The sequence below is a fragment of the Tenrec ecaudatus genome, chromosome 12, assembly GCF_050624435.1.
Source record: "Tenrec ecaudatus isolate mTenEca1 chromosome 12, mTenEca1.hap1, whole genome shotgun sequence".
NCBI classification, from domain to species: Eukaryota; Metazoa; Chordata; class Mammalia; order Afrosoricida; family Tenrecidae; genus Tenrec; species Tenrec ecaudatus.
The window spans coordinates 43,322,939-43,345,533 of NC_134541.1; the positions used below are offsets into that span (position 1 = coordinate 43,322,939).

The 22,595-nt window shown below is 37.9% G+C and overlaps 1 non-coding gene across 1 annotated transcript; it reads left to right on the plus strand.

Moving 5' to 3' along the window:
• The first annotated feature begins 241 nt into the window (after positions 1-241).
• Positions 242-403, plus strand: LOC142423479 (U1 spliceosomal RNA). The gene has a single exon (XR_012779126.1). It is a non-coding gene; the product is annotated as a U1 spliceosomal RNA (small nuclear RNA).
• The last annotated feature ends 22,192 nt before the right edge of the window (positions 404-22,595 follow it).

Below are 22,595 nucleotides of genomic sequence, written 5' to 3' on the forward strand. Positions count from 1 at the left end.
AAATGTAATTTTGGTTTATATTGCTACTCCAAAGATCTACATAAATCTTTTTAAATGGCATCTGAGTTTTAAAGTATTTTCCGAAAATGAAGCTAGAACAATTGAATATCAACAAAATTTGACCTATACAAAAATTAACATAATATAAACAGAGATGTTTTAAAATCCTTAAAAAATGGTAAACTTATCCTACTACTAAAATTTAAACTCTATGAATGATACTTAAAAAACCGAAGTATCTATACTTACCTGCCAAGGGGGGGGGTGGGCATGATGAGGAACATGCCTTTCCCAGGGCGAGGCTCACCTGTTGCACCCCGGATGTGCCGACCCCTGTGATGCCCACAAATGTGCGAAACTTGTGCATAATTTGTGGTAGCAGGGGACTGCATTCACGCTCCATAAAAAAAATTTTTAAAGAAGAAATATAGCCCACAGACTAGGAAAATATATTTTTATAAAACATGTCTGATGAGGTATTTGTAGTCAGAATAAATAAAGAAGTCACAAAACTCAATAATAAGATATTTTGAAACAAGGACAAAAATCTGAACACACATCTTCCCAAGGAATATATATGATGTAATAAGGTGCACAGCAGCATGGTGTTGTTGTTGTTGTTGTTAGGTTTCACCCAGGCTCTGATCCATAGTGATGACGTTGTGTACTGTAGAATGAAACACTCCACACTTCTGCCCCATCTTCATAATAGTTCTGGTGCCGGAAGGTCTTCCTCTTTTTGCCACCCTTCCACTTTACCAAACATGTCTTTCTGCAGAGACTGGTCCCTTCTGAAAATATGTTCCAAGTATGTAAAGCATCCTTACCTCCAAGGAGGATTCTGACCTTACTTCATCCAAGACAGTTTGGTTTGTCCTGCTGTCAGTCCAAGATGCTTTCAGTATTCTTCTCCAGCACCATTCAAATGCATCTAGTCCCTGAGTGTAGCCACTTTGTGTGTTGTTGAAAAAGTGCATTTGCTATGAACAAGTTGTTGGCTTTGCAAAACTCTATCATGTGTTCTCCAGATTCATTTCTATCACCAAGCCCAGTTTCCACCTATAGTTCCTCTTCTTTCCAAACATTCACATTCCTGTCACCAATAACTGTCAAGGCATCTTGATTGCACATCTGATCAATTTCTGACTGAAGTCATTGGTAGAATTCTTCAATTTCTTCGTTGCTAACCTTTGTGGTTGGTGGCGTAAAGTTGAATAATGATTGTATTGATTGATTTCCATGAAGCTGGATAGATCAAATCTGATCCCAGATAGCCTTGCACTTCATGATGAATTTAGCAAGCTCCTTTCTGGCAATCAGTGCCAGGCCAATACTCTTGATTTTGTTATTCCTGTCATAGTAAATTATATTGTTTTCTGATTCAAAATGGCCAATGCAAGTTCATTTCAGTTCACTAATTCCTAGGATATTGAGCTACTGGTGATGAAGCAGAAAGTGAAGTGAGAAGCTGGGAAACCACAGGCTGGTGGATGCAGCATCATATGGATCCAAGGTCTGCAGGAACATGGAGTGACTTTCCTAGCTCCCAGACTCTGCAGGTTGCTTGGGCTGCCAGTGCCAATCATAAAACCGAGGACCCAGTCAATCAGAAGGAAGGGCAAGAAATAAAGAAGTTCTCGGTGTGTATCTTTTAAAAAGGCCACACCCCAAGCCAGGGATCATCTGAACAGCCCATTGTCAGCCTGTGACTTGATTGATACCTTGAATTCCACTCTCACTTTCTTTTTGTTTGTTTGATACTAGATTGTGTGTCACAAAACAATTTAAGCGAGTTCTAATTCTATGTTCCGCCTTTTATAATCACTCACACCAATGTTTACATGGTGAGGTAGTTAATTGTGCCAACCTGGCCGATAAACTCGTGGGGTTAAGTGAAGGGCAAAAGGATAAATGGCTCCGTGAGCCTCGCCTTTCTAGTTCTTGGGCCTCTTGCTTTGTGATTGTCAGACCAGGGTGCAGCTGCCTTAGCCAGTTCCCTGCTTCAGTTAGCAAGGCTCACTTCCTGCAAGACATCCCCGAGGAGAAGCCACATGGACTTACCCTGATGTAGTCCTGGGTGCTGGAGCAGCTGTGTGGAGACACCTGTGCTGAGGTGCTTACACGTTCACTGATTCGGCTTTCCTCTTGCAGTCTGTATCCTTGCATCTGTTTTGTGAGATGGAGGAGGACTTTGTGGATTGGTGTCAGGCCTGTGGGTTAATGTTGGACTTGTGGGCTTGGGCAGCACTGGGTTGGGGTGTTTTCTCGATGTGCACTTACCCTTTATATAAAACTCTCTCTTATATATGAGTGTCTGTGAATTTGTTTCTCTAAAGTACCCAGACTAATAAAGATGGTTAAGGAATCTGTGTTTTGAAGGCTCTGACCCTTCACTTTCTTTTTAAAATTTAAATTTTATTACCTTATTTAAAAAATATTTCCCTTCTATTTGAGGAATATAAGAAATACAAAGGATACAATGTGCGTATCTAGTTGCACAGCCGGTAGCGTATAAACAGTTACAGTGCTGCAGTGAATCCTGGCTTATGTGGTTCTTTCTCTTTCTTCATTTTTATTCTCTCCAACCCCCATCCTCCCCCATTCCCCTCTTGTCCCACTCCACTTCTCTCACCTCTTTCCCTGGCCTCATCATAGACTTCAACGTCTTTTTCTGTGGTGTAAAAATTTTTTTGACCTTTATAATAATGGTGTCATGAAATATTTAATTTTATAAGATTGACTAACTTTGCTGAGCATAAAGTACTTCAGTTTTGTTCGTATCATGAGGTGTTTAATATATTAGTCATCAATTTTCTTAAAGGATGAATAATACTTCATTGTGTGCATGTACCAGAGTTTATCCATATTCCCCACACAAAGTTTTTAATTGTTTCCATCTGTGCTATTTTAGAAATAGCTGAGATAAACATAGGCATGATTATGTTTTGTGCTATATTTCCTTAGAGTATGTAGCAAGTAGAGAGATTTCAGCATCATTAAGTATTTGTAATCACATCTCTTTAAGGAAGCACCATACTGTTTTTGGCAGTGGCTGTACAGTCATGCAATCTCACCAACAATCTGGACATTCAAATCTCTTCACGTCCTCTCCAGCATTTATGGTTTTCTGTTATTTTAAGTTTGCTAAAGGTATTTGTCTGGAAGGTATCTTGTCATTGTTTTCATTTGTCTCTTACAGCTAATGAACATGAACATTTTTCATATGACAGTTGGGAGGCAGGATATCATCTTTAATATATTGTCTATTCATGCATTTTGCCTATTTGTGATTGGGTTTTGGGATTTTCCTTATTAAAGTATTGTACTTTTCCATAGATAATTAAAGTTAGCCTGTATCTGGTATATTATTGTCAAATATTTCCCCTATCTATGAGTTATTTTTGTACTCATTTGGTTAAGTTTTAGATGTACATAAATTTTGAATTTTTAGAAGATCCCAGGCTTCTATATTCTCTTTCATAGTGTGGATGTTTTTCTTTTTCTTTTAAGTATTTTATTAGGAGCTCATGCAAGTCTTATCACAATCTATACATACATAAATTGTGTAAAGCACATTTGCACATTCGTTGCCCTCAACATTCTCAAAACATTTGCTCTCCACTTAAGCCCTTGGCATCAGCTCATTTCCCCCTCCCTCCCTGCTCCCCTTCCTTCATGAACCCTTGATAATTTCAAATTATTACTTTTTCATATCTTATGCTGTCCAATGTCTCCCTTCACCCACTTTTCTATTGTCTGTCCCCCAGGGAGGAGGTTATATGTAGATCTTTGTAATTGGTTCCCCCTTTCAAACTCACTCTCCTGGTATCGCCACTCTCAGCACTGACCCTGAAGGGATCATCTGTCCTGGATTCCCTGTGTTTCCAGTTCCTATCTGTACCAGTGTACATCCTCTGGTCTAGCCAGATTTGTAAGGTAGAATTGGGATCATGATAGTGGGGGGCAGGAGGAAGCATTTAGAGGTACATTGTATGTTTCATCTTTGCTACACTGCGCCCTGACTGGCTAATCTTCTCCTGTGGCCCTTCTGTAATGGGATATCCAGCTGCCTACAGATGGGTCTTGGGTCCTCAATCTGCACTCCCCATCATTAACAATTATTTGATTTTTTTGTTCTTTGATGCCTGATACCTGAACCTTTCAACACCTCATGATCACACAGGCTGATGTGCTTCTTCCATTTGGGCTTTGTTGCTTCGGAGCAAGATGGACGCTTGTTTGCCTTCAAGCCTTTAAGATCCCAGATGCTATATCTCTTGACAGCTGGGCACCATCAGCTTTCTTCACCACATTTGCTTATGCATTTGTTTTCATTGATCATGTTGGGAAGGTGAGTTTCATGGAATGCCAATTTAATAGAACAAAGTGTTCTTGCTTTGAGGGAGTACTCGAGTGGAGACTCAATGTCCATCTATTACCTTAATACTCAACCTATAAATATGTGCCCATAGATCTATTTCCCCATCATCATATATAAATATATTTATATATGTACATGCCTGTATTTAGACCTCTATAAATGCCCTTTGCCCCCTAGCTCTTTCCTGTATTTCCTTTTACTTTCCTCTTGTCCCACTATCATGCTCAGCCTTCATTTGGGTTTCAGTAACTCCTCTCGGTTACATTACCCTTGATCATGCTCTGCCAGGCCTTCTATGCTCTCCTCATTACCAATTTGGATCACTTGTTGTTACCTTGTCCCTGGGTTTGTTAACATCACTTCCTTTCCCCCACAGCCCCCCTCTCCCATGTCCCCTGTAACCATTGGTCCTGTTGTTTTCTCCTCCAGATTGTTCATCCAGCCTATCTTATTTAGACAGACCTGCAGAGACAATAACATGCACAAAAAGAAGACAGAGCAAAATGAAACAACAGAAGAAAACAAAACAACAAAAAAGCCAGTGACAAAACACCACCAACAACATGCCTTTTATTAGGGTCCTTGTGTACTTATTTTTCATTGATGATCCTTATGATTTTAGTGCTTATATTTAGATCTTAAATCTACCTTGAGTTTGTTTTTGTGCATAATGTTAGGCCTGGGTCCTGTTTCATTTTTCTGCAGGTGTTGATACAATTTTTTCAAACACTATTAATTTTAAAAATTATCTTTTCCCCATTTTATATTGTATTTATGAATTCTTTGTTCTAATCCATTGGTCGACAAATCTATCATTTTACTAACATAAAACTTTTTTGATTAAGATTGCTATATAATAGATGTTGAAATCGACTAGTGAAAGGCCTCCTACTTTGTTTTAAGTTTTTATAGTGTTTTAAAAAAATTTATAACTGATTTCTTTACATTCTATATAAATGGGTTAATTTTTCTTTTGAAGGATTATGCCAGGGTGTAGATTGGAATTACATTGAGTTTACAGAGTTCTTTCAGTATAATGGTATTTTAAATATATTGTCTTCCTATCTCTGAGCATGCGACATTCTTCCATTTATATATAAGTCTCTTTTAGTTTCTCATGAAAGAGTTTTATGATTTTCCTTGTATAAACCTTTTGTTTTCTGCTTATATTTATGCTTTTGTATTGTTACTTTGGGGCAGTTATTGTTATTTTAATTTTCTTTTTGGAGTTCTTAATTTAATACACACGAATCCATTGATTTTTGTATGTTATTCTTATAGGCTGCTACATTGCCAAAATTTCCAATTATTCCCAGTACTTTTTCCCAACCATTTTATTGGCAGGTATTTTCCATAACATACAATTTAATCATTCAACCCTCCAATCATATCAAAGAGAATTGTTGAATCATTACGTCAATATTAGAACATCACCCCATTGCTTTTACATCGCTTTTAAAATGAGTTATGCCATCACAAGCATTCTAGTTCTCCCTCCCCATTCCTGTATTCGTTAATCACTACTCCAAATTCTCTTTTATTCCCTGTCACCCACCCCTATATTTCCTATATCCCCCTATATCAATTGATATCATTAACCATCCCTCCTCCTGTGCTTCACAACTGGGTGACCCAACAGAAAACAATATAAAACAAAATAACAATAAGGTGGTAAGGATAAAGATTTCAGTAATGCTTTGGGATATATATATATGGCTATGTAATCTAAATAAAGTAAGTTTGCTTCTTTTTGATCAATTTGTATGTCCTTAATATCACTTTGACATCTTATACTTCTGGCTAAGACTTCCAGGATTACATTAAATAAGAGTTGCGATAAAAGGTAACCCTGTCTAGTTCCCATTCTGAGAGTAATAGTTTTCAATTTATCTCCATTACATGAGATATCATCTGCTGTTTATATTCATGTGGCCTTTATTATGTTGAGCACTTTTCCTTCAATTTCAAATGTATTAAGTGTTTCCATTTTTTCCTCAAGAATGGATGTTTCTAAGATCATCTCAATACAATGGACAATCCCAACAGTGATAAAGCTTACTGGAAATGCAAGTCAAGGTGGGGAGAGGAGGACATATCTCAGAGTAGACAGTTATATCTTTCTTGGTAGGAAATTTGGGAGGAGTAACTTCACAATGGGAGAAAAACATTTAACAATACTTATGTAGGATCCAAGAGGAGACTATACCTGGTACTAGGTTCCTAGCTGGACACTTTTGATGTAATTTCAATGTAGCCCTTGGTGACCTAGTCCATGTGCTGCACACTACTGATATTTTAGTCTCTGTCTTTCAAAGCCAACAGCATCTTTCTTAGGTCACATTAGAAGGACTTGATGTGGAAACTCCACTAAATGAACTGGGCTTTAAACTCACCTGCAGTTATTGGACTTAAGACTGAAAGTGCCCAGTGTGAGAAGCAGATGACTACTAGCCAAAGAGAAAAGAACTAGTGAATGTTGTTGTTTGGTTTGACTCTCTTGCCTTGAGAGTGCACAATGAGTGGCAGCCAAGAATCAGTCTATATTTATTATGTTAATGTCTTCCTTGCTTCATTATGACATGTATTAATCTGGTAGGCATGACTCTGCTGCTGTGAATTCATAATATTGGATGATTTTCTCTATCATCAACCCCCCTTTTTTGTATAAATGGTGTCCAGTCACTTAAGACTTTAATCCGTAAAAGTAAAAAATTCGTAGCTGCCCTGTGCTCATATAATTTCCTTTTCTCGACCATATTTTAAATTCTATATCATTGGCTAAATTAATGACACTGTGATTGCCTAGTGGATATGCATTTGGCTGCTACTTGCAAGATCAAAACTACCAGCCAGATCCATAGGGGGAAGGATGAGGCTTTCAATTCCTATGAAGATTTCATGCTTTGAGATTAACAGGGGAAGTTCTACCATGCCATATAGGGTTGGTGAGTCAGTAGTGGAAGTGATGCCCCAGAGGGATAAATGATACTATTCTCAAACATAAAATGACAATGATGGCTCTAGGATGGACAAGAGACATGTAAGTCATAGACATATGAATGGGTTTTGGGCTCACACTTAATTCTAGCTCCAATATAAGAACAATTAGTTCTCATGGCATGACCCTGCTTGATGCTTCATGAAGAAATCACTGACGATATAGGTGCTATAACAAAGTGCAGTAACAAATATACATGGTGTCTGGCTATCAGAAAGAATATCATCTGGCATTTTAAAGACTTGTTTTCACACAAGCAGCCATTGAAGTGAAGCATCAACTAAGTTCACATGGAAGAAGTACAACAGCCTGTATGAGCCAAACATTGTTAATAATAAATTCCAAATCTAAAAGAAGGAATGGCATCAGAGCTTAAATTGTGAACACCTGATTTACAGGACGCTATAGATGACAGTAGAAGCCTCAAATCCATGTTACCACATAGATTTCGGCTCTGGTGAATCCTCACCTATCATAGTTGTGGAATGTGTATAGCCATGTTATCAGAGAGATGCAATTGAGTTAAAATTTAACACATATCATTTGATCTCCATTATGATCCATTTAATTTATTCTAGTTTTTAATATTTTACTTTCTTTTCAATTGAGGTTTTTATCTGTTTCATTTTGTTATACTTGTTAGTTTTGTTTTAAAGTTTTTTTTCTGTGCATGAAATCTAGCATAGGTACATCTATAGAGACAGTAATTAGACCAATGGTTCATGGAGAGTACGACAGAGGAGGCCGGGGGAAAGGGGGAACTAACAATGATGAGTAAAATAATGAAGAAAATGTTCTGAAACTGATTGTAGTAATGATTGTACAACTCATCTGGATGTGACTGCACTTTGGAAATTTATGACATGTGAATCATATGCCAATACTATTTTTTTGAAATGTAAGTATGGATGTTGAATTTTATCAATTTCCTTTTCTATCTCGATCGATGACTCATCCTTTTTTTGATTTTTCATGTATTATAAGATTGTTTTTCTAAAATGAATCACCCCTGCATACCTGATTTGAATACCACTTGATCATGATGTATTTTTTAAAAATGCTTTGTTGCTTTTAGAATATTGTTGTTAAGGAATATTGGTCTAGAGTTTTCAATTCTGGTGATGTATTTGCCTGGATTAGGTAGTTAGGGTTATACTTGCTTGAGTTTGGTCGTACTTTCCTTATCGATATCTGGGATAGTGCATGGAGTACTGCCGTTACCTCTTCTCCAAATGATTTGTAAATTCCCCAGTAGAACGAATTGGTCCTAAACTTTTTGATGTTGGGAGTTTTTGATGATAAGATCTATTTCTTGGTGTATTTTGAGTCTGTTAAGGTTTTCTACATCAATCTGTATTCAATGTACGCAATGTGTTTCTAGGAGCCCCAGTGGTGCAGTGGTTACACACTGGGTTGCAATCCTCAGCATTTGAATCCACCAGCAGCTCGGTAGGATAAAGATGGGGCTTTCTATTCTAGGAAAGAGTTACTCTTGAGTAACCCACAGAGCTTTGCTGTGAGTCAACATTCACTCGATGGCAGTGAGTTGGTTGGTTGGTTGGTTGGTTGGTTGTTTTTTTGTGTTTCTAGAAATTTATCCATTGGTTCAAGGATTTCAAATTTGTTGGAATACAAGTTTATCATAATATTGTGTAATTATCTTTTTATTTCAGTTTTTCTGTTGTGTTGTCATGTGTTTCATTTCTTATTTTAAATATATATATATATTCCCTCTGCTGGAATTGAGTAAGGAGGACTAAAAAAGAGTTGATGTATTGGTTAAGAATATTGAAAGTTCCATGGACACCCAGAAGAACAAACAAATATGTCTTGGAAAAAGTACAATCAGAATGCTCCTTGGAAGCAATAATGGCAAGATGTCATCGAATGCATTTTGGACATGTTGTTGTGAGACTGGTTAGACTTTGAACAAAGACATTGTGTTTGGTTAAGTAGGTCTGCAAGTGGAAAACTGTCAAGGGGATGGATTGACACAAAGGCTGCAACCGTGATCTCAAACATCACAACAATTGTGTAGTTGGCGAATGGCTGGGCAGCATTCTGCTCTGTTGTGCATAAGTCAGAACAGCCTCAATGACACCAAACCACAGCCAGCATGGATTTAGGACACCATTGTCGGCACATTCCCAGAACAAATAAAGTAACAGAAAACAAAGCCTGTCGTGGAGTTTGTTCTGACTGATATTGAGTGGATTTTATGGACAAGAACTTCCCTATAGGGTTTTCAAGGCTCTTATCTTTATGGAAGCAGATGGCACCCAACCTTTCCCCCATAGAGTATCTGGAAGCTTTGAATCGCCAGCTTTTGGGCTGGCAGCTGAGTGCTTACCCTTGAGCTATGAGAGGTCCTTTTCTGGAACATGACAAGTAGTTAATAAACAATAATGATATTATTAATACAGAATATTAGAAAATCTCTAACATGCTGTATTGTATTGGCCGCTTGTCGAATGTGGAAAGCTTGAGTAAGGAAATAGCAGAACCATCCAGTGAACTTAGTGATTTGGATGGATTTCCTAATGTCTACAGTTTGAGTGGTGGAGACAAGTTATTGCATGATACAAAGAAATTGAAAAAGCAATAGAAAGTAGGACAGACATCATGAATCTGTTGAGGTATTAAAGTGTTTCTAGAGTAAGAAAATATCCCCAGAACTCGGACTACACCGTTACCTCTTGAATTTACCTTCTTTCTTTAAATGCTGTTGTAGCCTACTTAGTAAAATAATAGATTTCAGAAAGCACACCAATCAAAGTATTTATGTTTGATATTTTATTCTTATTTATGTTTGCTATTTTATTGGGGAAATATTATCTTCTCTGTGAATTAACTAGATACACAGTTACCCTTGCTAAAAATAATGGTTTTTTTAAAATTAAGTTCTATTATTACATGGGGTTCCTGGTGACATTTTGGTCATAAGGTCAGAGGTTCACAGTTGCTAGAAACTATGTGTGAGCAAGATGAGGTTATTGGTTCCTGTAAAGGTTTAAATCTTTGGAAATAATTTAAAGGGTCATTACGAGGCAAAATAAACTCAATGGTAGTGGGTTTGAATTTTTGTTTGGTAAATTCTAAGTTCTATTAGTTTAAAATAGCTTTCATTCTTAGAATGAACTGTAATGCACTGTAATGTCACTACCTTATAAAGTACAGCAATAAATTTGAAGAAGTTTCCCAAGATAGCAAAATAGCGCTGTGATTTACAGTCTTTGTAACTCAAAACCAGTGGTCTTGCAGGAGAATGTGGCCACAGAGTGCTGATCTAAAATAATCTCACTGGGAGGCAGGAACATGATGTAATATAAATTATACTGGTAAATCCCAGAAAATGATTGCTTAAAGGAACTTGGCACAGACAGGTTATAGGTGAGTAGACATTACTGGGGCAAGAACAATACTCTTGAAAGGACTGAGGAAACCTGGGGAATTGAAAGAGAAGATGGATGGACAAAGATAGGGAAGCTTACTGTGTCTGACAGACACATTCCTTCACGATTGAAAAAAAATCAAAGAAGCCTTGCAAGTACCAAATACATGCTCTGCACCCTCCCAGGAGCATCATTGTAAAGCTGCCCTGTTTCCGTGAGAAACCGTGTTGGCAAGACCCCTGATGAAATAGAAATAACTCCATGTGTGAGATTTGAAGCCTTTTTTTCAGTTGAAAGCAAACAGAATTGCACATCTTGCACATGGACACACACCATGTGGAAATAATAGATGTATTTGTCATGGAAATGTTTATTTCATTTATTACGCTAGGAGTTTTTCCAAGAAATGGAAACAATGGTTAAAGTGACATTAAATATTTGACTATTTCTATTTTTTCTTAGAATTTTTTATTAACACAAGTTTAAAATGTCACCACCACTAAATAAGACATCTGGCTCCTGAGTTTTTAATGTATTTCATTAGTTTAAGTGGAAAAAATTCATTCCTCAGAAAACATACGCCATCTAAGAACATGACACAGGTGAAAGCCAAGATTTAAAACTGTGTTCTTGGAGAATTTTCACCTCTAGGGGAAATAGCCTTTAACTTTTCAATCATGAGATAACATTCTTTTAATTTAAAACTTTGAATCAAACTTTATTAACAGCAACATAATTTAGTGGATAGTGTTTTGAGGTGAATGGTCAAGTTAATTTAAAAATTCAGAATGAAATGGTTGAATTTTCAACCTTTCATGTATATGTTGCTGGGCAGAAAAATTACATTCTATATAAGTATTTACATTTGTGAAAAACTAAAAAAATGATACTTTAAAATTCTACTTTACATAGCCTTTAAAGATATAAGTGTATTATCAGTTAGCTATGGCTGCAGAACACATCATCTCAAAGCTTTGTGGCTAAAAAGAATAAACATTTATCATTGCTCATGGATTGGTGTCAGTTTGGCCTGACTTCGTTTGGGCTTGCTCAGGTGCCTGAAGTTTGTTGATATTTGTTAGGCTCGTTGACGCTTGGTTTTTTTTCTGAAATGGGCCAGTCTTGGATAGCCTCCACTGGAACAATTTGCTGTGCGTGATCTTATCTTGCTTCAACTGATCTCTCACAATCCAGCTGGCTAGCACAGGCTTGTTTGTGTGGTGGCTAATGGCTTCAAAAGAGTGAGGCAAATGAATGAGGCGTCTCTTGCCCTAAATTTAGGTATGCACATCATTGCCTCTGCTGCATTTTATTAGGCAGATCGAGTTAGAAATTCAGCCTACATACAAATACTAGAAAGACTCCTTTTCATAGTGGTAGGAACTCAAAAATTAAATAGTCAGGTGTGTGCATACAGAAAAAGGAAGAAAGTTTGGACTATTTTTATAATTGTTCCTAGAGATTAAGTGACTTTGGTAGTTGCTATATGGTAGACTTCCAGAAGGAAGTTTCAAAATTATGCATATCCAAAGTCATGGATCACTCAGACCTTGGGGCCATCCAACTAACTGATATTAAATATAGGGACCCAATTTATGCTTTGTTATAGTATCGAACTTCATGCCTCTTAAAGGCCCTTAAAAATATCATATTATATATGAGGACCTAGATTGTGATAGCACAATTACCCAGTGTAAATATCTAACGTCCCTTTAAGAAGCATGAAGTTCAATAGTATGAAAAAAATACATTGGGTCCTATTCAAGAAACATAATTTATTACAATTGATATTTTAAGGAAAGAGAGAGCCGTTTCAAATAAGACATTGAATAAGTCAGTAATACTACAAATTGACTGAAGTTTAATTAGTTTGAAAGTGTATCTCGTGGATCCTCAGTGCAACCCTTCTCCAATTTCCTTGTTGAATACCAGGCATATGCTTATTATTATTTTATGACAATGTTCCATAAATCAACATTTATGAAACATGAAATCATGTTATGGATGTTATGGCAATGTCAAATTACTTTCAAAATTCCTCTTAAATACTCATTCTCACAAAATGTAATTATCTTTACACACACTTGTAAAAGTTTGAGGCTTAGTACTGAGTCAGGAACAAATCACACTCTGAATTATTGTTAGGTGCTGTTGAAGTCTATGTACACGGACTGAAACATTGTGCAGTCATGTGTCACCCTCACAATTGTTCTTCTGTTTGAGCCCATTGTTGCAGTCGCCATGGCAATCCATCTCATCAAGGATCTACTCTTTTTCACCACCCCTCTACCTTACCAAGTATGATGTCCTTTTCCAGGGACTGGTCTTTCCTGATAATGTGTCTAAAACACATGAGATGAAGTCTTCCTATTCTTGCCTCTAAGGAACACTCTGAATGCCCTTCTTAGAAGACAGATTTGATTGTTTCTTTTGCCATTCCATGGTACTTTTAATATTCTTAAAATTAAGAATATTATTGAAAATACATAATCTGTATGCCTTGGTTTTAAAATTAAATTAGTTTTTCACTTAAATACATATTTTACATTTAAATGCATAATTAGATGCACCAACTCTTCTTTGATGTTCTTTATACAGTGCCCAAGTTTTAAAAGGATTTCAATTGGTTGAAAATAGCTTGCATTAGTCAAAGTGACCTTGGTGCTCAAAGTGACATCCTTGGTTTTCAACACTTTAAAAAGACCTTATGCAGCAGGTTTATCAAAGGTAATGCACCATTTGGTCTCTTCCATGAACGTTGATTGTGGATCAAAGCAATATGAAATCTTTGACAGCTAATTTTTTTCCTGCCAAATTGTACGTTTTATTTATTTATTTTAATAAATTTTGACTCCATTGCACTTGTTTGAACCCTGCCAGGCATTGTATCCCTGCCTCGCCATTAGTTTTAGATCTCTTGTTGTTCCCTTGTCTCTGGGTTTGTTGGCTCCCCTCCTCCTTTTCCCCCACCTCCTCCTCTCCTCTGTTCCCCCAGAACCATCGGTCCCATTATTTTGTCCTCGGGATTGATTATCCTGGCTATCTTATAGCAATAAACATGGAAAAAAGAAAAATAGCCTAAGAATAGTTCCAGGTCTGTGAGGGCAATATATTTGGCTGATCTGGCTGACTAGGCAGGTGTCCCCTCTTCCCCCAGCACTCCATTTGCATCCCTCCTGAAGCTGCTGCTCAGTGGAAGAGGATGACCTTCCCTGAGAGGAGGAGGACCATATTTTGATCAAGGATATAGGAGGAGCTGTGCTTCCCTGCTAGACCCTCCAAACAAGTCTCAGGGGAGACAATTTAAATCTTTCCTCAAATTATCATGAGATTACTTATTGGTCCAGTTGTGAGGATTTTTGTGTTCTTTACAGCAAATTGTAATCCATATCAAAGGATATAATCCTTACTCTTCATTGTTTCAAGTCTTGACTTTCATCTGTATATTGAAGATGGTTGATAAGCCTGTGTCCAAATCTACTGCCACATTCTTCAAATGGTCCAAATTCTCTCACTATTTGCTCAGCAAACAGATTGAAGAGTTTGATAAGAGGATACAACATTGATGTACATCTTTCTTGATTTAATAGCATGCAGTATTCTGTGGTTCTGTTTAAAGAAGATGTAAGTTCTATATGAGCACAATGACGTGTTCTGGACTTCCATTCTTCTCAATGCTGTACATAGTTAGGTATGTCTACCCTGTTGAATGCCTTTGCCTAGTCACTAAAATACAGGTAAACATCTTCTTGGTGTTCTCTGCTTTCAGCCAAGAACCATCTGGTGTTGGTAAAATGACATTGAAGGCAAAAGTGTTATATGGCAAAACAAAATTATACATAAGGCAAAATATGCATCTCTCCAAATGGAGTTTAGGTAGAATCATTCATCATTTAAACAATTTCTTGGAATCAATGATTTTATTAGGGGAAACCAATCCTCTCACTATTGACAACAAAAATACCTGGGAGAAAATATCTTATTTTTCTCTTGCTGCTTCCTAGAAGCTCCTACTACAGAACATGATAGTGAGAGATGAACAGGTTGGGATCTGAGGGAGCCCCAAAAGAGTAATGTGCCATATCCTTGGGGCTGCATTTGCCATCTGATGCTTTCCCATGCCAAGAAGGAAAGAGAGGGTACGGTATGGCATTGATGAATTTGCAGATCTTGGAAGAAAAATGAGTAAGCGAAGGGCTTGTTTCAAGTGGGAAACCTTGTATTGTTTTGGACTGGAACCCTAGCATCCAACATGAAATAGTGGGGGGAGGGGAGGGAGCATTATTGCTGATTGTGACTGCACACTCATACTGAAGGTGATGTAACCACGGGCTGATGGGCGGGGAATGCTCTAAGACAGATGTAGTGGTTCTTGCCCAATTCCCCGTGATATGATTGCACGACTGAACTACTCAGATATATGATATGTAAATTAGGTGCCAATAAAATATTGGAAAAAATTAAATATTAAAACTCAGCATGGAGGAATATAATACTACACGAGATCTAAAATTATTTTTATTAGTAATTTCTGTTTCAAATAAAATGCTCATTAAAGAGTCAAACTTAACCAGGAAGTAGGGGACATAAGGTTTGAGCAATGAAAACAGTAATAGCACACAGAAGTAAAAATCTATCCAGGAAACTCAAGATGTCAGAAATGAGAGAAGTTAAAGAGAAAGAATTATATCATTCCAACTCTACCTTAAAAATCCAGCTGGACCAGAGATATACACTGGTAAAAATAGGAACTGGAAACACCGGGATCCAGGACAGAGGAACCCCTCAGGACCAGTGGTGAGAGTGGTGATGCTGGGAGGGTGGAGGGAGGTGAGGGAGAAAGCGGGAACCGATGACAAGGAGCTACATACATGTAACCTGCTCCCTGGGGGACGGACAGCGGAGAAGTGGGTGAAGCGAGACGTCGGACATGACAAAATAATAATAATTTATAAATTATTAAGGGTTCGCAGTGGGAGGATGGGGAGGGAGGGGAAAAATGAGGAGCTGATACCAAGGACTCAAGTAGAAAGCAAATGTTTTCAGAATTTTTATGGCAACATATGTACAAATGTGCTTGACACTATGGATGGATGGATGGATTGTGATGAGTTGTACGAGCCCCCAATACAATGATTTTTTTAAAAGAAAAAATGCATCATGTATATATACTTATACATTTATAATAAAATAAAGCCAAATTTGAAACCATGAATTTGGTATTTTAAAACTATAATATGTAACACAGAGATCTAGAAAAGAACTGAACACATTTAACATAAGTAATATACAATAAGTTGACTTGAATTTCAAATATATTGTTTGAATACCAGGTTAAGTATTAGTGGGACAGAGTCAACAACTTTTGCTACTAGGATCTTAGTTCACACATACAAGGGCTTATTCTAAACAAAACATGCTTAAACATGTCTCTGATCAGTGAATGCCAGTAAATAGGTTTGCTCATTTATATACTTACCTGAATTTCAAAACAGTTCCTTAAAGAAAATGGATACTCTGTTGTGCCATGGAAAATAATTTTTAGATTAAAGCTTATATAAAATTTTTATGAAAATTCAAGTGGACATAGTTCTAAATCAGTGAAGCTTTGGAAGAATTTTATAGGAAAGTTACCAAATTAGAAGCAACAGGGTTTAAGTGGACCGATCATTAATATACTGCAAGAAAGGTAGAGAGTGGAGGTTACCAAAGGGGGAAGGAGAAGACATCAAAGAAGAGCCAAGAGAGGGGTGATTGTTAACCTTAATGAATTCAGAAACACTGGCTGAAATTTAGAAACTTGTGGGAGAAAACCATAGTGATCTGCTCAGGCTAGGATTCAATTGGTTTGGAATTTTTAATTTTATGTGAACATTAAATTTTATTTGCACATGTTTCAGCTCAATGGGTGACAAAATACTTGTGAGAAGATCAGCTGGTTCCACGAGTTGATCTTTCCATCCAGTTTTTATATACTTATTAAAGCTATTTTTGCGTGTGTGGATTCGGTGAACATATACAAAACAGATCACAAACTTTGTATTCTACAACTTTAACAACTTATTAACTCTCCCCAAAGCTTGTCCTGTCCTCCTTTTTCCCTACCCATGCTTTTTCATAACAATTTTTAAATTGTGACTTGTATAGTGGTTTTATATTTTGGATCAATAATTTTGAATTAAATAATTTTAACTACTTATCAAATCCCCCAATAACTTACTTTACCCCTTTTCCTTTTAGTTTTCATTTTCCCTTCTGTGGTAATTATTTTCCCATTCGCCAATCCTCTAGCCTATTGATCTTCTTTCCTTCCTTGCCTCATTCCCCACCCCCACCCCCACTTAGGAGCATCCAAAATCTTTGGTATAAAAATCCTTGTCTTATTTTTTTCCTTCATACCAATGGTCTCCTAAAATATTTGTCCTTTTGTGATTGACTAGTTTCCCTCAGCAACATGTTCTCCAGCCTGTGAGATGCTTCTTGTTTTTAAGTAACATATAGTATTCCATTGTGCGTAAGTATCAAAGTTTCTTTATCCAGTCATCTACTGAGGGGAATTGAGATAGTTTCTATCTTCTTGTAATGTTAACAGTGCTGAGATAAGTGTGAGTATGCCGCTGTCTGTTCATATCTTCTTTTAGGGTGGATCCTCAGAGGGTACTAAGGTAGATCCTCAGAGGGTACTAAGGTAGATACTCAGATACTCAGAGGTACTACTGGATCATATAAAATTTTTATCCCCAGTTGTTGAAGGTAGCACCATATTTGTTTCTACAGTGGTGCAAATATTCCGTCCATACAGCAGTATTTTGGGGTTCCAATCTCTCAGAACTTGCTCCAATGATTTTTTTAAATGTTGGTTCTCATTGCCAAAGTAAGGTGATATCTCATCATTGCTTTATTTTGCATCTCCTAGATGGCTAGTGATCATAAACATTTCTTCATATGTTTCTTGGCTATTGTGGTGAACTGACTGTTCTTATTCTTTGCCTATTTTTAATTGTGTAATTAATATTTCTTTTATTTGAGAATTGTAGTTATGTATAAACTTTTCAGTTCTTTTTTACCAAACAATTTCCCCCCTCTGTGGGTTATATTTTAACTATTTTGATGGCAAAAGGCCAAAAACCACTAAATAATATCTTCAACAAACAGAGCTAGAAAAATTGGATCTCTATATTCCAAATAATGATCCAGGACCCCTGTTTCTACCCTGCCCTATAGGGTCACTGTGATTCAGAATCAACTCAGTGGCAGTGAGTCTGGTTGGAGGTTTAATTGAATGGCATGGACTTAGACAAAACGACTGTTTGGTCATGGTATTAATTGAAGATCACAGAACTCCTTGGGGGAACACTTTAGAGAGATGGAAATATGGCCTTCAGAAAGCTATAGACTTAGATAAAGGATATGTTAAGAAACAATAGCTTCAAATTTAATTTTTTGTTTGAAAAAACGTCTGTTTTGTAGCAAGATTTGGATTTCTTTTTGAAGAGAGAGGGAGAACATTTACTGAGTACCCAGGACGGCAGTCTGGACTATTCCCTTGTATAGAGGAAAGGGCTACAGAGTAAAGACATCACCACAACATGAAAACAGACAGACTAGTGGTGGGGGCATCTCCACTGTTCCGGTACTATCTCCACCACTTATACATTATGTGTTTGGTGTGTGACTTAATATCTTTGAGGACCAATACCTGTGCATGTAATATAGAAAAGAGCCTTCGTGGTCATTAAATATGTTCATCTTAACGAACACATTTTGCGCCCTAGCGTATATCCGAGGGCGGCTCAAGAGGAAAGACTTCTTCCGCACCACCGTCAGCAACCCAGCCCAGCCCATGGGCAAGCAGGGCCCAGAGCTTCACCAGGCAGCACCAGGTGGTCAGCGCGCGGGAGTGTGCCCGCTCCCAAGGCTTTCCCAACGCCTCCCGGCTGTTCTGCGACAGCCTGGACAAGCAACAGCAGGTCGGGGATGTCTTCCCCCGCCCCTGGCTAAAGCCATCGGCTGGCACGCGAAGCTCTGCACATTGGACAAAGCTCAAGAATGTGCCAAAGCTAGTCCAGGAGGAGACCACCACCCAGGACTCATCCTATGTCACGTCTCCCACCCACCTCGTCCCCAAACGCACTGATGCCGGATCTCCCACACGTCGAACTGTCGGTCCCAGGATGTGCTCCGTGGTAGTGGCCCCGACTGGCTGTGAGGCCCCCTCTCCGCAACCACGTAGGGCTCACATTGTGCGGTGCTCTGAAGTCTGAGTTTTACGGGTTTCTTATGATGCGTTCTATCTATCCACCGCTGTGCCCAGTGGGAATTGACCCTTTATGTACATCTGTTTATGTTGTCATATTTCTTCAAAGGATAATTTCTTCACAATTACAAACCACAAAAAATTGTAATTGTGTGTGTGTGTAAATAAAACATGAAATGAAGAATTAGAGAGATGGTGTGTTGGAGGAAAGAGGGCAGGGTGGACAAGAAGAATGGAGGGAAGACTATGTAGAGAAGGAGGGATCAAGAAAGAGTCAGGGAGGGAGAAAGGGAAAGGCCGGCCAAGAGGAAAGAGCAAACTTTGGAGGGATGAAAGTAGGAGCCGACATGAAAAAGATCAGCAGTTGCAAAGAACAGTATGGTAGAAAGTATCCATTCGAAGGAATTTGTTGTCTGAGTCTTTGTGACCAACATCTACAAAAAATTATGTGATGGACTGGATTTTGATCAAGGGCAAGTAAGCAAAGCTTTAATCTCCTGAGTTCTGGCTCTAACGGTCTTAACTAGGCGCTTTGTGACTTGGTGTTCTCTCAGTTATTTCATCGAAACAAGTGTCAATATTTAATGTTCAACATTTTCCTGAAAACTACATAAAATAGGAGAGGGATAAGTAAATCTATAGTAACAATAACTGGGTTAACATGGCAGGAGAAGTTGGGGGAAATGGGGAGTGAAAAACATCAACAAGAAAGAAGACAATGTTCTAAAATTGCGGTGAGGATGGCAGCATTCCTCTTAACTTGACTGGACTGTTGGGTTGTATGCTGTGCGAATTATAGGTCAAGAGGAAATCTATATCCTCGCCCGTTTTATAGTACCTCGCTGTAAATGACAGACAGTGTTATTTTTTATTGTTGTTAATAAGCAAAAGCTAAGCAAGCACTAGAAGTGGTTTAACATGCGGCTGTCCTAAATTTAGTATAAGCCAATGGGTGTCGGAAAGAACTTATCACCTATTTACGGAGCATGAGCCTGTGTAGGAGGCGTCTCCACAGGAGCCGTATTTTACTTTGTGTAAGTGCTCTGGGGTATAAAACAAATAAATCAACGTTTGAAGATTTTCTCTGGTGATACCAGCCCATGAGTTCTAATCTATATCTCCAATCAAAATTTGCATAAAATAACACTTGACTCAATAGTCAAACAAATGAAAAGCCTTCTCTGCTGATTTGTCTATGTAAACCGAACTGTCAGTCAGTGTCAAAGTGAGGAGGCATGTCTGCTGATGGATGGGAGATCTTGTCATTCACCAGAACTGTGACCAAGGACACCGAATTTAAAACAAAACAAAGCAAAACACACAAACAGCAAGTTAAACCATAAAACAAACAAAAAATGAATGTCGAATCCTGGAAGCATTAGCTGGAAGGGAACCTGACAGTGCCTTCACTTTTATGAAGGTATTCAGTAGGTGTCTGTGACCTACTCCTTCAGGTCCCCGTTATGCGCCTGTGAAAAGCTACAGCCCGGGAACAAACCCTCAGGAGCAGATCTACCCTGCCCCATAGGGTCACCACGCGATGGACTGCGTGAGATGGCAGTTCGCTTGGGTTGTTTTGCTTTTGTGGTATACATTTGTGTCCTGGCCTCCCATGAACATAATGGTGCTTTAAATTTGAGTACAATTACTATTGTCCACATAATGGATTCAATGATTTTCCCCAGCAAAATGTTCTAAATCCTAGCCCCTATATTACAGATGTAATAGTTTACCCGAATCATCAGTCTTACTATGAATAGACGCACACCTATGTATTAATAGATGTGTACCCGGGTTTCTCAATTCTCACTGTGGTACACAGCACTGCTCTGAAACCCCCAACTCTTTTACATTGTCTTAGATATTTTCAGTTCTAAGTCACTAGTTTTGATAGCATTTTGGTCTTTGGTTAATTTGCCATGGACAATTTTAAATTCCTCTGTCTCCATCTTCTGCAAGAGCAGAGCCTCTGGTATCAGACTGCTTGAGTTTGAATCCCAAGGCTATGATTTAATGGCTGAATGAATTTGAGCAAGTTTTTTACCACTGTGTGAGATAGCTTTATGATGAAGATAAGTATGTATACCTTCTAATTAAGGATCTGAGGATAAATAAAGCCGTTTTCATGTAATTCTTGTTATATACAAATTCCATGCATTTTAAGTACTAAATGTATTAGTATTATTTTTTTCATTCATTTCTCTCTGAGAAACATGTCTAAAAGCAATTCCCCATCTCCTTACAATCTTCCCTATTCAAGATTCCCAACTTATAATTCTAACCCACATGTTGCTTTAAGACTTTTGTTTACATCCTTAAATGCCTTATAGACATTTACACTGGTGTTATAACTTTATATAACCACTTTATAGATGAAAGCAGCCTCCAAATTACCAAGTCATAATTTATCAGAGTTGAATTGTATAGTTTCTGCTACTGTACTGCATAGGTAAGTCAAAAACTATTACCATTGGTCCATCCATTTCATTTAGGGACTTACTCTTTCTTTTTCTTTCTTTCTTTTTTTTTTTTTGCTGCTGCCTATCCAATTTACCTAGTATGATGTCTCTCCTGGTATTTACCAAGGAAGAATGGTCTCTCCTGAAAATATATCCAAAGCACATAGATTCAACTTTGCCTTCCCTGCCTCTAAGGAGCACTCTGGACCTGCTTCTTCCAAGGCAGCTTTGTTTGTCCTGTGAGCCATCTCTGTTGCTTCCCATATTCTTCTCCAGTACCACAACTCAAATGCATCTAGTCTTCCTTGATCTGTGTCCAACTTCCATATGCATGCGAGGCAGTTGAAAATACCATGGCTTGGGTCAGTTGCATTTTATCCTCAAAGTTGCATCTTTGCTTTTCAGTAGTCTACAGGGGTTTTGTGCAACAGATTCACTTGATGCAGTGTGTCTTGTGCTCTCTTGACTGCTGCTTCCATGAACATCGTCTGTGGAGATAAGCAAGACAAAATCCTTGACAACTTCAACATTTTTTGTTGTTGTTTGTGAAAATTTTGGTTTTCTTTACATCCATACTGAAGGTGATAATCCTTGATTCTTCATCAGCAAGTGCTTCAAGTCCAAGTGCTTCAAGTCTTCCTCACTTTCAGGAAACAAGCCTTGTCATCGGCATGCCACACACTGTTAATAATCCTTCCTCCAATCCTGATGCCACATTCATCTTCATATTATCCAGCGTATCTGATGATTTGCTTAGTATACAGACTGAACAAGTACAGCTGGAGGATACAACCCTGACGCACACCTGTCCTGATTTGGAACCAGGCAGTATTACCAAGGGTATTACTATTAGGGATCGAGTTCTTATATGGTAGGGCTTATTCTAGACAAAACACATTTAAACATGATCATTTTATTGTTTCCTAAACCTTTTTATTTGGAGCTGATTATATGTGCATATATATAATATATATTATTCCTTAGTTCAACCCCATCAAGCAGTATTGTACAATTGCTACTGCAGTTTCAGAACATTCTCTTCCTTCTTGAATTCCCTGGCACCAGTTCCCTGTACCCCTTCCTCCCCAACAGGACTCCGGGGTCCCTT